Source organism: Mizuhopecten yessoensis, unplaced genomic scaffold (genome assembly GCF_002113885.1).
Source record: "Mizuhopecten yessoensis strain PY_sf001 unplaced genomic scaffold, ASM211388v2 scaffold5141, whole genome shotgun sequence".
Classification (NCBI taxonomy): Eukaryota; Metazoa; Mollusca; class Bivalvia; order Pectinida; family Pectinidae; genus Mizuhopecten; species Mizuhopecten yessoensis.
The window spans coordinates 622,972-636,883 of record NW_018405900.1 but is presented as its reverse complement, the minus strand read 5'-3'; the positions used below and the strand labels follow the sequence as shown (position 1 = coordinate 636,883).

At 35.5% G+C, this 13,912-nt stretch overlaps 1 protein-coding gene across 3 annotated transcripts in view; it reads left to right on the top strand.

Moving 5' to 3' along the window:
- The first annotated feature begins 698 nt into the window (after positions 1-698).
- The window catches only part of LOC110450246 (sulfotransferase family cytosolic 1B member 1-like), a 24,493-nt gene continuing 11,279 nt past the window's right edge, over positions 699-13,912 (top strand). Inside the window, exon 1 of one of the 3 annotated variants that reach the window (XM_021497646.1) lies at positions 699-750. The gene's annotated coding sequence lies outside the window, so the exon portion shown is untranslated. Of the gene's footprint in view, positions 777-6,163; positions 6,187-13,912 lie in introns of those variants that run through there. The other 2 variants (XM_021497647.1, XM_021497648.1) reach the window with 2 other exon arrangements.

The window sequence follows — 13,912 nt, the reverse complement described above, 5'->3', positions numbered from 1 at the left end:
ATAACCAATGATATGAATGAATCATGACTTATTTATCTATTTTGAAAAATTGTTTAGGCATTATTTTGATTACATTTGAGATATTTGAAATTATTTTTTTAATTTTACCAGAAGAAAATATCACAATGTGTGGGTATTTCCTTGTAACCATATGTAGATACCGGATAGGTCTCAAAACCATGGCTGCTCTCCACTCTGACACCAGACCTGCATTACAAAAGTGTGATAGCAATAAAGGAGTCAACATGTTAGGCCAAACAAAAAATATGTGGTGTTTCCAGTAACCCTACTTACCTTAATTGTTTGTGCCTATAATACCCTACATTTTTAAGGCAATTTTCAAAGAAGCCCTGTTAAAGTAAGATCACTCTCCTATTCAAACACATTGTTTTTGTCTGGCCTTATGATAAATAAACAAATCAATATTTACTATACCTGGTCTATGATGAATAATCAACCAATCAAACATGTCAACATATATGAATTGTAAAGAAAGGTCTATACATAGATTATTACTGTAAAAAGTGAAAAGTTCATGCTTAAATATGCTATACTGATATGGATCACAGCACACATAAACATACAAGCATATATGACTTTTGTAACGAAGTCCAAATAATGTTTACCTGGCTTTAGTATCAACAACATACAGCTAATATATGTCTCTGTCTCGCAGCATTCGAAACTGACCACATATCACACAAGTGTATGTGTACCCTTTTATGTCGAATTTAAACAGAGCTGTACAAGGTAAGAGACGGACATATTTGCACAAGGCAATTTCTCGTTTCTCATATTTGTATATGACTTAAGCATGTACATTTTTAAAAAGTACATTTGCACAGCTTATATCTTATATGCATATGACAAGTACATGTGCATTTTGTTTTAATTGGACATATGTACACATGTTTTACGTTATACCGATTAACAATCCAACATATACACAGATCTCTTTCAGACGACAGGTATGTATAGATTAGTTGTTTGTTTTATCGATTTGGTACAAAATGATAAAACTTCACAAAAGAGTTGTAATAGTATGCCAACAGCTGACATTTAAATCAGTGTTTGCATCATTTATGAGAGCTTGCAAAGTTGGAACGACTTGTGTGGCTTTGTNAACTTAAGGGTATTGTAGAACACAAATCTGAGATAAGTCTGGTTAACCACACTGGTGTCGAACACACCAATAAGTATAGTGTGTATAATATATCATAGTTTATACACATCATATTACTATTAGTGTGTCCAGTATCTGTGGGGTTAGCATAAACTCAATATTTGTTTTAAACTTTTAATTGGCCTTATATAATGATCATTTATAGGTCAGACAGGGTTTGGTTTCCAATTCGGAAACTAGACCTGTTAAAACAGTTATCATTTGTAATTTAGAGATTAAATATTTCTAAGCAGAAAAAAATGAACTATAAATATTTTTCAACCTTTTCTGAGTTGTACAATTTTAGAGTATCTTCTGTCTGAAATCTGAACATAACTTGTTTTATGATAAATGTGTAAAACAATTCCTCATACTGGGGTAAAGTTTTTCTATATATAGTCCCAAAAACTACAGATAAAATCCTTGAGCACGTACAAGATACAAAAATATATATTTTACGTCCATTTTGCAAAACATACAACATAAGCTACAAAGACAAAACATGAGTATAATAACAGAGACCAAAATATTACAACATGGAAAAATAAAATAAAAACATGTATGTACATGTAGTATACTGTAAGCTCAGAAAAAGAGTTTATCACTTGGAAAGCACTTAATAGGCACATTGAACACGGTAAGCACATCAGCACATGGTAATTTAAGCACATTTAGAACATTTGCATACAGCACATAAAAAACAAAACCATAACATGGAAAGCTTATTAGCACATAGTAGGCACATTTGCACATTGTAAGCAAAATAAAGGAGTGCAATGGACATCTCCATGTTTCCTGGTTAATTTCTTCTTTATGGAAACAACCAGGGGAGAGTGATGTTCTGCTTCATCTTTTGTATTAATGAAAACCGTGAATATCTAAGTGCGTGTGTTTAAACTAATTTTGTTTTGTTTTTACTGGTACCTTTTTATGTACACATGTTTTACCACCTAAGGAATTAGATGTCTTAAGCCCCCATATGATGTGCTGTTATAAGTTGAATTTAATGTACATTTTGTTTATATTTAGTTCTGCTACCAAAGAGATTGACTTATTGAAATGTTTTTGAAACATTTTAATGAACTCCTCAGCTTTAATGCCTTATTTCTCACTATACAAGCTCATATTGCTATGCCTCCTATTTGTTTGAATATCATCTCTAAACATTATTGCTGGTGCAGAAATTATATGGTAACTATGTTCTATTTTAGGGGGGGAAAGCAATCAATATTACAACAGACAGGGATGGTTATTGATGGGAGAAAGGAGGATGAGAAATAGGAACTGTACCAACTCTCTCATACCTTTGAGGACTTCATGAACTTTTTCAAAAGGCTGCAAGAACTATACCAACAGTGACATGACATTTTGAAATCTGTCAGTTACTTTATAGAGGAGGAACCTCTGACTAAATCATTTTCTCTCAGACACATGAAAGCCGAGTCCACAGATCCTTCCATCAGCGAATAGTTCAAATGTAGTTCAAATGCTTTCCTCGCAAACTTTTCCTTAATGGAGAAGTCAGTGATCTTTACTTGGAACAGATTGAATCTGTGAATATTGATGCTGAAAGCCTGATGAATGTGATTGAACAGCCCCTACTTGATGCTGAAACCCTGATGAATGTGATTGAACACCCACTACTGACTAAGGGCACAAATGTTGGAAACAACGTTTGTTTTGATCAATATAACACTATGGGTGGTGGGAGCAAATTGGAAAAAAAATTAAAAGTATGTTTTTAAAGATAGAAATACTGGTCATGGCTTCCTTTTAGTTTTTGTCCAATGAATTAAAAGTCAACGCAAATGTTAAGTAGTAAAAGAAATGTAAGATCCCTGGTATACATTGTACTTTTAACAATGCTTATGATCAATATCAATAAAATAAAATAAAAGTTATAATATGTAACTTGATATTTGTTAACTTCGCTCGATTTTACTGTGTCCAACATTTGATATTAAATCTTGTGTGATATATGAGAGGGATAGCACACAAGATTGTATCAATGTCAATGAAAGCAATTATTTCTTAAGTTTTCAACCATATTTCTTGAAACTTCATTTCTAAATTTCATACATCAATTGTTCAAGACAGTTTTAAGGTCAATTTCATTCAGTCAAGGTGAAGGCTACAGCTTCACAACCTGTTCATGTACATGTGACAGAGAAATTGTCAGTGCATTCCTAACTAAGTATTCAAACCAAATTTTATAAACCTTGATCCATCATTCTCAACATTAAATCATGCACTACCTGTTTGCATATACACAAGCAACCTCAACTTTCAATAAGTCCTGTTGTCAACATTTGTTGCACAATGCTATCAGTTCTGAAACCAACAATCATGACAACTGTAATAACATAGTATGTGTTCTAGCTGGTACATTTGCAGTACTCTTTTGAAATGTATTTGAAATTAATATGTGCATCTTATTTCAAATGCTAGCCTATGAAGATGATAAAGCTGAACATATGCTATAAAGTTGTTGTTTTCTTTGTGAAGAATTTATGCAATGGAAATAGAGGGAAAATAATGTAACTCTCCTAATCTTGTGTGTGTGTGTGAGTATGTATGTTTATATTTTGTTTATCTTATTCAATATTGAAACATACAACAATGTATCATATTGAATTAGAGTGCTTTTTATATTATTTGTTCATGGGAACACAGATTCAAAATAGTTCCATTTTTCATAAGAAGAGACCTTTTCACTGCAGTGAATATGTAAAACACTTTATTTAAAAGTTTTTCAAAATTATTGAGAGACTTGTAAATTTATGGGTAGCAGTAATCCACTTGCTTATCCACAATTTAGTTTCGGCAAGTAAACATCCTTATAAATATTGTTCTGTAACAATATACACTGACTGATGCAAAATTGAAACTTGAACAAAATTCACACGTATTAAAAAGCATGCCAACCCTGGTCGATGTGCACACTTTACAAGATAACTTGCTTGAATATATATTGATCAATATACAAACTTAGACGATAAGTTCAAAGTTGAGTGAAATCCATGCCTAATTAATTAGCATACTGTACTCTGATTGGTCAATGGTTTTATGCCAAGTAACTTTGTTAGATAAGGCAAGGGTTGATATCTTATTCAACAACAAAGGCAAAGTTCAAAGATGTTCACAATCTGTGCATAATCTATTCAATGGTTTAAAATAATCAGGTATTGGTCAAAGGGGTAAATGCCAGTTTCAGTTTTTAATGTTCTATGAAATACATTGTATGGACAAAGGGAAGCAATTCCAAATTCCTATGCAAATTAATTATCCAAAGGTTTAAAATGATATATTCTAGAGGAAACTTGGTACCACTCTTCTGACAAACCTATAAAGATATACTGTACACACAAGAAGAATAACTTCACAGTGGTACACTTTTACATAAAACTTTGATTCATAACAAATTAACAGTAAATCCTTCTGTACAATATGATGGGAACTTCGTCTTTATTTTGTTCTCCATTCCAAAAATAATATATATATCTTTTGCCTTAGCTTTCAGACTTTCAGTACTTTGATTTATATTTAAAGGGACATCACGTGAAAAGGCGTTTTTTTTTTAATGAATGTATGTATTCACTTATGTTACCTCGCTATCCCCATATTCATAGTCCGTTCCAAATGTCCAGTTTGACAATTTGAATTGTTCGGGAAAGCCCTGCTAAAAATAGCGCCGATAACGTTACCTGACTACGAAATGTACACTGTCACCTTCATCAGACAAATGACCAGTGAAGCGTATGCACACAAAGGTGTAAAATGTGTACGAGTTGTCCATAAAATCGATGTCGATTTCGGCTATGCTGGAAACTTATGAACGATAGTTGTTATATATGTACCGAAATAACTCAATTCAGCTACGCTACGTACACATTTTACACCTTTTGTGCATACGCTTCATTGATCATTTGTCTGATGAAGGTGACAGTGTACATACGCTTCACTGGTCATTTGTCTGATGAAGGTGACAGTGTACATACGCTTCACTGGTCATTTGTCTGATGAAGGTGACAGTGTACATACGCTTCACTGGTCATTTGTCTGATGAAGGTGACAGTGTACATACGCTTCACTGGTCATTTGTCTGATGAAGGTGACAGTGTACATACGCTTCACTGGTCATTTGTCTGATGAAGGTGACAGTGTACATACGCTTCATTGGTCATTTGTCTGATGAAGGTGACAGTGTACATACGCTTCATTGGTCATTTGCCTGATGAAGGTGACAGTGTGCATACGCTTCATTGGTCATTTGTCTGATGAAGGTGACAGTGTACATACGCTTCATTGGTCATTTGTCTGATCAAGGTGACAGTGTACATGTCGTACTAGTCATCGAAACGTCACATAGAAAATTTGAATAGGTGTGTAAAAAGAACTTCTCATAATCCATACTTACCAACCCGAAGAAAATGTTTAGAAAAAAATATGGAATGGTTAGAAGGAAAAAATTGATGCAATTTATATATTATCCCCAGTCAACATATAACAGATGGTATAGGGGAGATAAATCCATGTATGTTTCAATTATATATAAATATGTCATTGATATTTTGAGGTATACAATGCTCTTATTAAAAAGTCAATCATAATTAATTAGTAATAGGCAAGCAATGCCCTTATAATATATTAAACAGAGAAATTGCTATAATTTTATTTTTGTGCAAGTTTTTAATGCATATATGGATATATACATGTATATACCCTGCTGCTGTTAAACGAAGTAGTTAAAAGTATAGAACCATGTAGTATCAATATATATCCATTGGTATGAGTGATAACAAAGTAAGGGATACAACAACAACAAAATATAAAATAAAATGAGGCAATACAACTAGAAGGTTTTTAAATACATGTAGTATATAATTATGTGTAAGCTGTATTGCCAGTGTTCTATGTGTAAATCTTTCATCCCATCGACTTTCAGACGAAAAGTCTCTAACGGCCTCTACCGTTCACATATCATCCACTCGAGAAGAATCCAAATTCAACCACAGAACACTTAAGTATTAAAACTTCACACATTTTTTTTTTACTTTATTGAACCCATCAGTAAAAACAGCACCCAAAGCTTAATCCTTTAGGTGTATTGTATAAACATCAATGTATATATAACAATCAGTCGAAGGGTACATATATTTCCTTTTTTTTTAATTATATAGTATAACAATATCTACTCGTAACAGGAACCGTTACACCATATGGTGCCGATACTAACCCAGTGATCGCAAGTGATGCATCAGAAAATAATCGCAATGCCATAATATTAGGGTTGTCAAACCGGTATTAATTTAGTAACTGGTTACTCTTCTACCGATCGAGTAACCGTTTTTACGCCACAAACATATATGTATATATTCATTAGGATGATAGTTTACTCGTGTATTTTAAGATTAACGCAGTAAATAGTTGCATATGTAACCTCAGCAAGTATATTCCATGGACAACGAATGTCGGAATGCAGTAAGACGGATTCAATTACAGTCATCTGTACTCGAAATGATATGCGGTAACATTATTCTTTAGAACAAAATTAACGTGACAAACGTTTTAAGACATGCTTGCTCATTCAAATGTGTACTCTTCAGATTATCTTTACATCTCGCATGTAAAGGCGCGTTCTATCTCAGAAAGTTGATATTTCTCAACTTTGTATTCTGGCTTCCTTTTAAAATCTGTTCAGATTTTGTTATGGTGTTGGCGACATCTCTTTGTCAGTATTTAAACTGGAGTAAATTAACACTAACATGTAATCCCAGAACACTGTTTTTATTACAATTTTGGTCGCATCTATACAAATGCAGATATTTTGTAAGTCTAAGCCAGGGAAACATGGGGCTCCCAAAAGGGGGTTAGTAAATGTCCGACGTTTCGATTAGGGATTTTGGTAACCGGTTCTTGGTCTTTCGGCCCGAGTAACCGGTTAACCGGCTAACCGTTGACAACCCTACATAATAATCTACATATCAAATCTATAACATCGTTCAATATTTAAATGTCGACCAATCAGAACCTGACCTAACACGGACATTTTGTCAAATAAAAAAAATCAACGCAGATCGCAGTAGTATTTGTAGTGCCACTGCACACTTTTTCATAGGGATATTGGACAATGCATAAATTTCGACTAATCACAGGTCAATCTGCAGCAGCCATTTTGCGGAAGATGTTGGCCGTTTTTCCCATCTTCAAGAACATGATTAAAATATTCAATGAAACAACTTTCAGAACAGAAATTGTTATAGCCTGAAATGACTCAGCAAATGATAGGCCATGCTTTAGATCTGTTCGGAAACTTAACATCGAATATCTTTAGTGACTACATGTATTATATGTAACTGCAGTAAACCTCTATTACTATGACAGTTGTATCCCCCTGTACAACCACGCATGCTTATACACTAAATACGTGTATGTTACATATCTTTGTATATCATTGTAAGTCAAAGGTGTTGAGATAAAATAAAACAAGAGGTCCAGAGGGCCTGAATCCCTCACCTGGATATTAAAGCAACCATGGAAAAGTATTCTTATTACAAACAATCCTTCCAATGGTACAGAAGAAGAAGTATTTTAAAGAATTTAACCTCAAATTCCCCTATTGAGCCCCGCAACTCTGCACTCAAAGGGGCCACATCCACCGTTTATACAAAATTGAGTCCCCTTGGCCTAAAGATGATCAAGGCCGAATTCAGTCCAAATCTACTGGGTCGTTCAGGACAAGTAGCATTTTAAAGGAAAAAGTTGACGGTATGGCAAAAATTGAAGTTCGAACAAGTTTCTAAATAAACAAGCCTAAATATACCACAATCCCCCAAAATCAAAATTAGTGTTCTTACTCATGGCAACCGGCAATATGCCTACTCCTAACACGAATTCTCACCCGGATGAGAAATCGTTCAGAGGTGAGAAATCGTGTTGCGAACTCAGCAATTTTAGCACGATTTCTCACCTGGGTGAAAAATCGCGTCAGGATGAGAAATCGTGCCGTAACAGGGGTGTCGGGGGATACTATAGGATTATATAGGAAACTGCACTGAATGACCCTGCGCCAGAAGCGGTACTTTTGTACTACTACTGTTTCTGATTTCAGAAAGTCTGGGCAGGAAGTTGAACATTAATTCATGGTAAGAAACTTAATTCGGGAACTGAAAGAAGATCAAAGAGCGATGGAAAAAGGAAAGTCTCAGTTTTGGGATTACTGTAAAGTAATTATTAAGAATACTGGAGAAACAGAAGTAAAAATAATTCAGAAAACGTATTGCAGCTTGAAAAAAGTTAGTTGATCTAGAGACAGAAAACGATCAGAATCCTGGGAAAACTTTAAAAGAAAGAATATCAAGTTAGAATTTCTTTATGACGAAATAGCTCGAGGAACCTAGGTTAAATCAAGGGAAGCATGGGTTGAAAAAAAGGAGAAATGAATACGAATGATTTTTTTCAAACCCCCATGCGGCGCGAAGCGCCGCCGGGGTTTGATCTGTAAACACTTTGTCCACTTCCGGTGCCTCCCCATGCGTGAAAGCCTTCTGGGAAATTAAGGCCGCATAAGATCTACAAAATTATGATAGTAAAACCCATACGATATCCGTATTTATTACATTTTACTAGAGAGATATAATTAATTCTTATTCTAAGAAAAACATATCTTCAATACAGTGAAGATTAACGAAAAGTTGTATCTTCACATGTGAAAAAATCGCTCTTAGTACTGTCAAATCAAAACGGTACATAATATTCACTGCGTATATTTTCTGTTTCAACTTTAGATGAAGCGACAGCAGAATAAATGGTTTTGTGGTTCCACCTTGCACAATACATTATGGTATTTACATAACTACACAACTTATATAATTTTATATATTATTTTCGTTTGGAAATCTGACCAGATAATAGCAGCAAACGACAAAAATGCATTGAGAAACCCTTTCAAAATGGCGCTCTGTGTTGGTGTCAAGCGTGACGTCATTAGAACCGAGGGTCAAAAAATTACGCTACAAATTCCCGCGCTTTTCTAATGCAGCAATATTTGCGTAGCGTGACATGAATCTAAAATTTAATTGTTTTCCCGTTGAATACTATATATACATTTCACTCATATAAAACGGATATGTGTTTACAGAAGACGGTTAATATTCTATCCAAGGTCCAGTACATTGTCAAAGGAATTTGTAAAAATTGCGACAGGCATAAATGATATTTTATGTAAATCATGTTAATCTCTCTCTCAGAAGATGACGTTATTACCAAGTCGTTGACATTTAAATGTACAGTTAAAATGTACATTTGCGTGCTTTGGGACAATTCTGAACGACAAATTTAATGCCATTAACAAATATATCAGTTCATTCATCTTCATCTTCATTTTTAACCTTTCTCCGTCAACATTGACGATTACGAAATGGTGGTCTTGTGCTGTAGTTTGTTGTTACATCTATGTACAGTGATTGTTTCTATAATTTGCTATAGGATAAAAACAGGTTAAAAGCAGTGAGTGAGTGTTAGTTATGTTGTAGGTTTTGTATATGTTTGTTTGTGTTATATGTGGTGCATGTCATGAAATCTGTTAGTGTTTCTAATTGGATTATTGTTTTGTGTAGGAGGTTCCACTGTGTTATGTTGATGGAAATAATGTGGTTGTTGCTATATACTATACTATACTATATACTATACTATACTATACTATATACTATACTATACTATATACTATACTATACTATACTATATACTATACTATACTATATACTATACTATACTATATACTAGTATATATAAATAGTGAGGTCCAGCAGCTTTGCGGCTGCATTTTCTTGTTAGGAATTTAAAGACAAAGACGAGCGAAACGGCCATCACATATCAAGCAAGATAGCGAAAGAAACGCTAACGATTCTGAAGAAATATTGAAAGAAATTGAGAATTTGTATTCAAAGCATTATAGCAATGACTGCATTAATAAAAGGGAGATAACTGATTATATTGATAACTGTGACTTTCAAGATACGTTATCAGAGAAAGGAAAACTTTCATGTGAAGGCGAGTTGAAATTAGAGGAGTGTGCAGCAGCAGTCAAAATATTTAAGCCAAACAAAAGTCCAGGTAGTAATGGTCTTTCTGGTGAATTCTACAAACCATTTTGATGATGTTTCGGATATTGTGATAGGTTCGCTAAATGACGGATACACGAGTGGTGAGTTAAGTAATACACAGAAACTTGGAGTCGTAACAGAGTTAGAAATAGGAATATAAAAATCGCCAACGGGATGTGATGAATATTTGATCAGAAGAAAGTTGTAAACTGCGAATAGTATAACTAGTTTCGTTCGCATGGAGAAGGAACAATCACGTGGTCTGATATGATATGTATTTCCTTAAATTTACTGTATTGTTGCATTACTTATCCAAAAATCTAAAATAATTCGGACTCTCTAACCCCCTCTTCCCTCTCTCTCCCCCTATCTCTCTCCCTCTCCTCCTTTATCTACATGTTTATATTAGTGCGCATGCGTGTTGTTTGGTGTGTGAATGTGTGGATGTATTTATGTCAACTTATCAATTAATTTATCATGCATAGCTTATTGTCGTATTTCTGCCATCATGACATTTTGTTAAATATATTATTGTACAGGGACAGGGCTTGATATAAGTTGTACAACCTGTGCCCAATTCCATTAATACGTAAAAAAGGCAATAAAATATTTTAAATAAAAGATCGGCCAACTAGGAGATGACACCACTTTATTTATGCGGTATAGGGACATCAGAAGAGCGTTATTAATTGTTGAACAATTTGGAAAAGCGTCTGGTCTGCAATCGAATAAATCAAAGACCGAAGGTTTGTATTTAGGCTGCAACAAAAAAATAAATACGGTATATACTAGGTGAAGCAAGTTAAGTCGTTGGGAATATACTTCGGCGCAAATTCAAAGGTAAGTTCCAATCCTAATTGGGCAGATATAATAAGTATCGATGAACTTATCAAATATTGAAAATAAAATAAAAGCGGCCATGATAGGAAAATGTGATTGTTCAATTTCAATTTCAATAAATTTCATTGTCAAAGGACAAATGGATTGGGCAGCAGGCATAGCCTATTTAAGCCCTCTCCTAACATAGTAACAAACAGTGGTATGACAAGCTGAAGCGTGTGGACGTGGTGAGTGTCGCCTCCGATATATACACATTTACTACTACCTATATCAAAGTTCTCTATGTGGGAACCACCGTAAATACGTTTGTGTGGACTTAAATTACACTTTATGTATACTCATTGGTGCTGAACTTTTCTAATTTATTGAATATTTGACAATTAGAATTTTTACCTGCAATATTAGCCAGGTCTATTTATAGCCCGCGCACCTGCATTTCACGCATAACCGGTTACATACCTGTATCGATAAAAATATCCAGTGCAATACGAACATGATGGCTACCAGCTCTACTGAGCCCGAGTATAAGTGCGAGAACTTTGGGGATATTGCACAGTGTTTCAAAAACTTGCACTTTTCGTTCCAACTAAAAATTGCAAAAGTTAATGAGCAGGTGACCCAGGTAACTAAGCGAGTTGAAACATTAGAAGCAGCGGCCCAATGGACAACAGACGAAATGAAAACGCTTCATAACCAACACCTACCCGAATTTGTCGCCAAAAAAAAAGAAGAAAGTAACGAAAGGGTCAAACTGGAACTTTGGGGAAGGAAATGGAACCTTGTTATCAAGGGTTTACCAGGTTCATCTGCGGAGACGCCCAAGGAGTTCCGTACGTTTCTGAAGACCGACCTCAAACTTTCCGGAGAGCACGTCGACTCCATTCTACTCCAAGCGATACATAGGCTCCCATCAGGTGATATCCATTCCAGGAACTTCATTGTGCGTTTCATGTCGCTAATCGACAGAGACATGGTTATGAAGAGAGCGATGGGAAACCTAAAGGCTGGATGCGGTAAGGCCGTAATGACTGACCTCAACCCCGAACTATCAAAACTTCGTGGAGCACTTTTGAAAAAAACGCAGGGAAATGGCCCCTTCTTTGAAAGCAAAAGTCAAACTGGTCTATTTGAAAGATGCCCCATTTCTGGAACTGGTACCCAGAAAATAACTGTCTCACAAACTTGACTCTTACCTGATGACGTGCATGTGTTTACACACACCATTCTAGATTATGCATGTATCCATTATCTGTCTATACATTCCGATGTTAAATTATATATATATATGTACTGCATACACGTGAAGTTTACTCATTCACAAATATGTTAAATTGAATATGGCCTTCATGTCTAGGATAAGTGGCTGACCGACCTTGATGACCTAAAAATACATCCTACGAAGTGAAGTTATGTGCCGAGTAGAACTATTGATAATCTGAGGCTAGTTTTCAACATATGATTCAAGTGCAAACCAATACTTCAACGGTTCTTATAAAATATTATCTCAATATATACTGCGTACGTGACCTGTTAGTCTTGCCTCTTTTAGATTATACTTATTTGCATTATAGAAATAATCATTTTGTGTATAGCACGTACGGGTTCAATTCAATTCCCTATTACCTTGAACAGGTCGGTACCTCTACGAGGTTAACAGGGGAGGTCAGTCGCGCACGCCTACATATGCATGTACGGGTACGGGTTATGAAGCAGAAGCGAAACCAGGGATGCCAGTGTAGGCTGTCGTACGACAAGCTATACGTCGACGAAACCCTCTACAGGCCGCCCCTACAGGGTTCCCGTTAGGAGCGCGCGGAGACTGGACGTTCATTATGCGTACACAGCCGGAATGTAAATAGGAACTTGCATACAAAAATTTGTCAGCGCAGTGGCGGATCCAGAGACCTATCTGGGGGGGTTTACAAATTTCCTGGGGGGTTTCCATGCGGGGAAAAATTGAGGAAAATGGTGAAAAAACATGATTTTTAAAGAAAATTCTCAGGGTGGGGGGGTTTCCTGAAGCCCAAAAAACCCCTCTGGATCCGCCACTGCAGCGTGAATTCGTTGACCAGAGTAGCAGTTATGACTTGATACTACTGTCCGAGTGCTGGAATAAAGTTGAGACGGAACTTGACCTCTCTCTGCTGTCGGACTTTGATGTTAGAGCTTTCCCGCGCTCCAGCGGCTCTGGTGGTGGTTTAGTTGTTCTTTTTCGGAAAGATGTGTCCCAGTTTTTGACTTTCCTCAAATGTGTTGGAGATACTTTGGTTTGGACTAAACTGTCTGGATTGTCCCAGTCAGATTTATATATATGTTTGTCATACATACCCCCAGAAAATAATGTTTATTACAATTTGTATGATATCGATTTATTTACATGTCTTGAAAATGATATCGCTGAATATTCTGCTGTAGGAAATGTTATAGTGACCGGCGACTTGAACAGTCGTATAGGAACCAGATCTGACTTTGTTGCCCATGATGGTATACATGATTCGCTGACTGACAGACTGTCTGACCTGTTCGAGTATGATGCTGACGTCATTATGCCTACCCGACGGTCAGAGGATACGGTTGTTAACACTTTTGGGCGAAGGCTTATCCAATTATGTAAATCCAGTGGAATTCGTGTGTGTAATGGCAGAAAGCCTGATGATGTATCTGGTCGTTTAACATTTTTTAATCATTTAGGCTCAAGTGTCATTGATTATGTACTCATTGACAAATCATGCTTTAAAACTGTAAACAGGTTGAAAGTTTGTGATTTTAATGTATGGTCCGATCATGCACCAGTTGAATTTTGTGT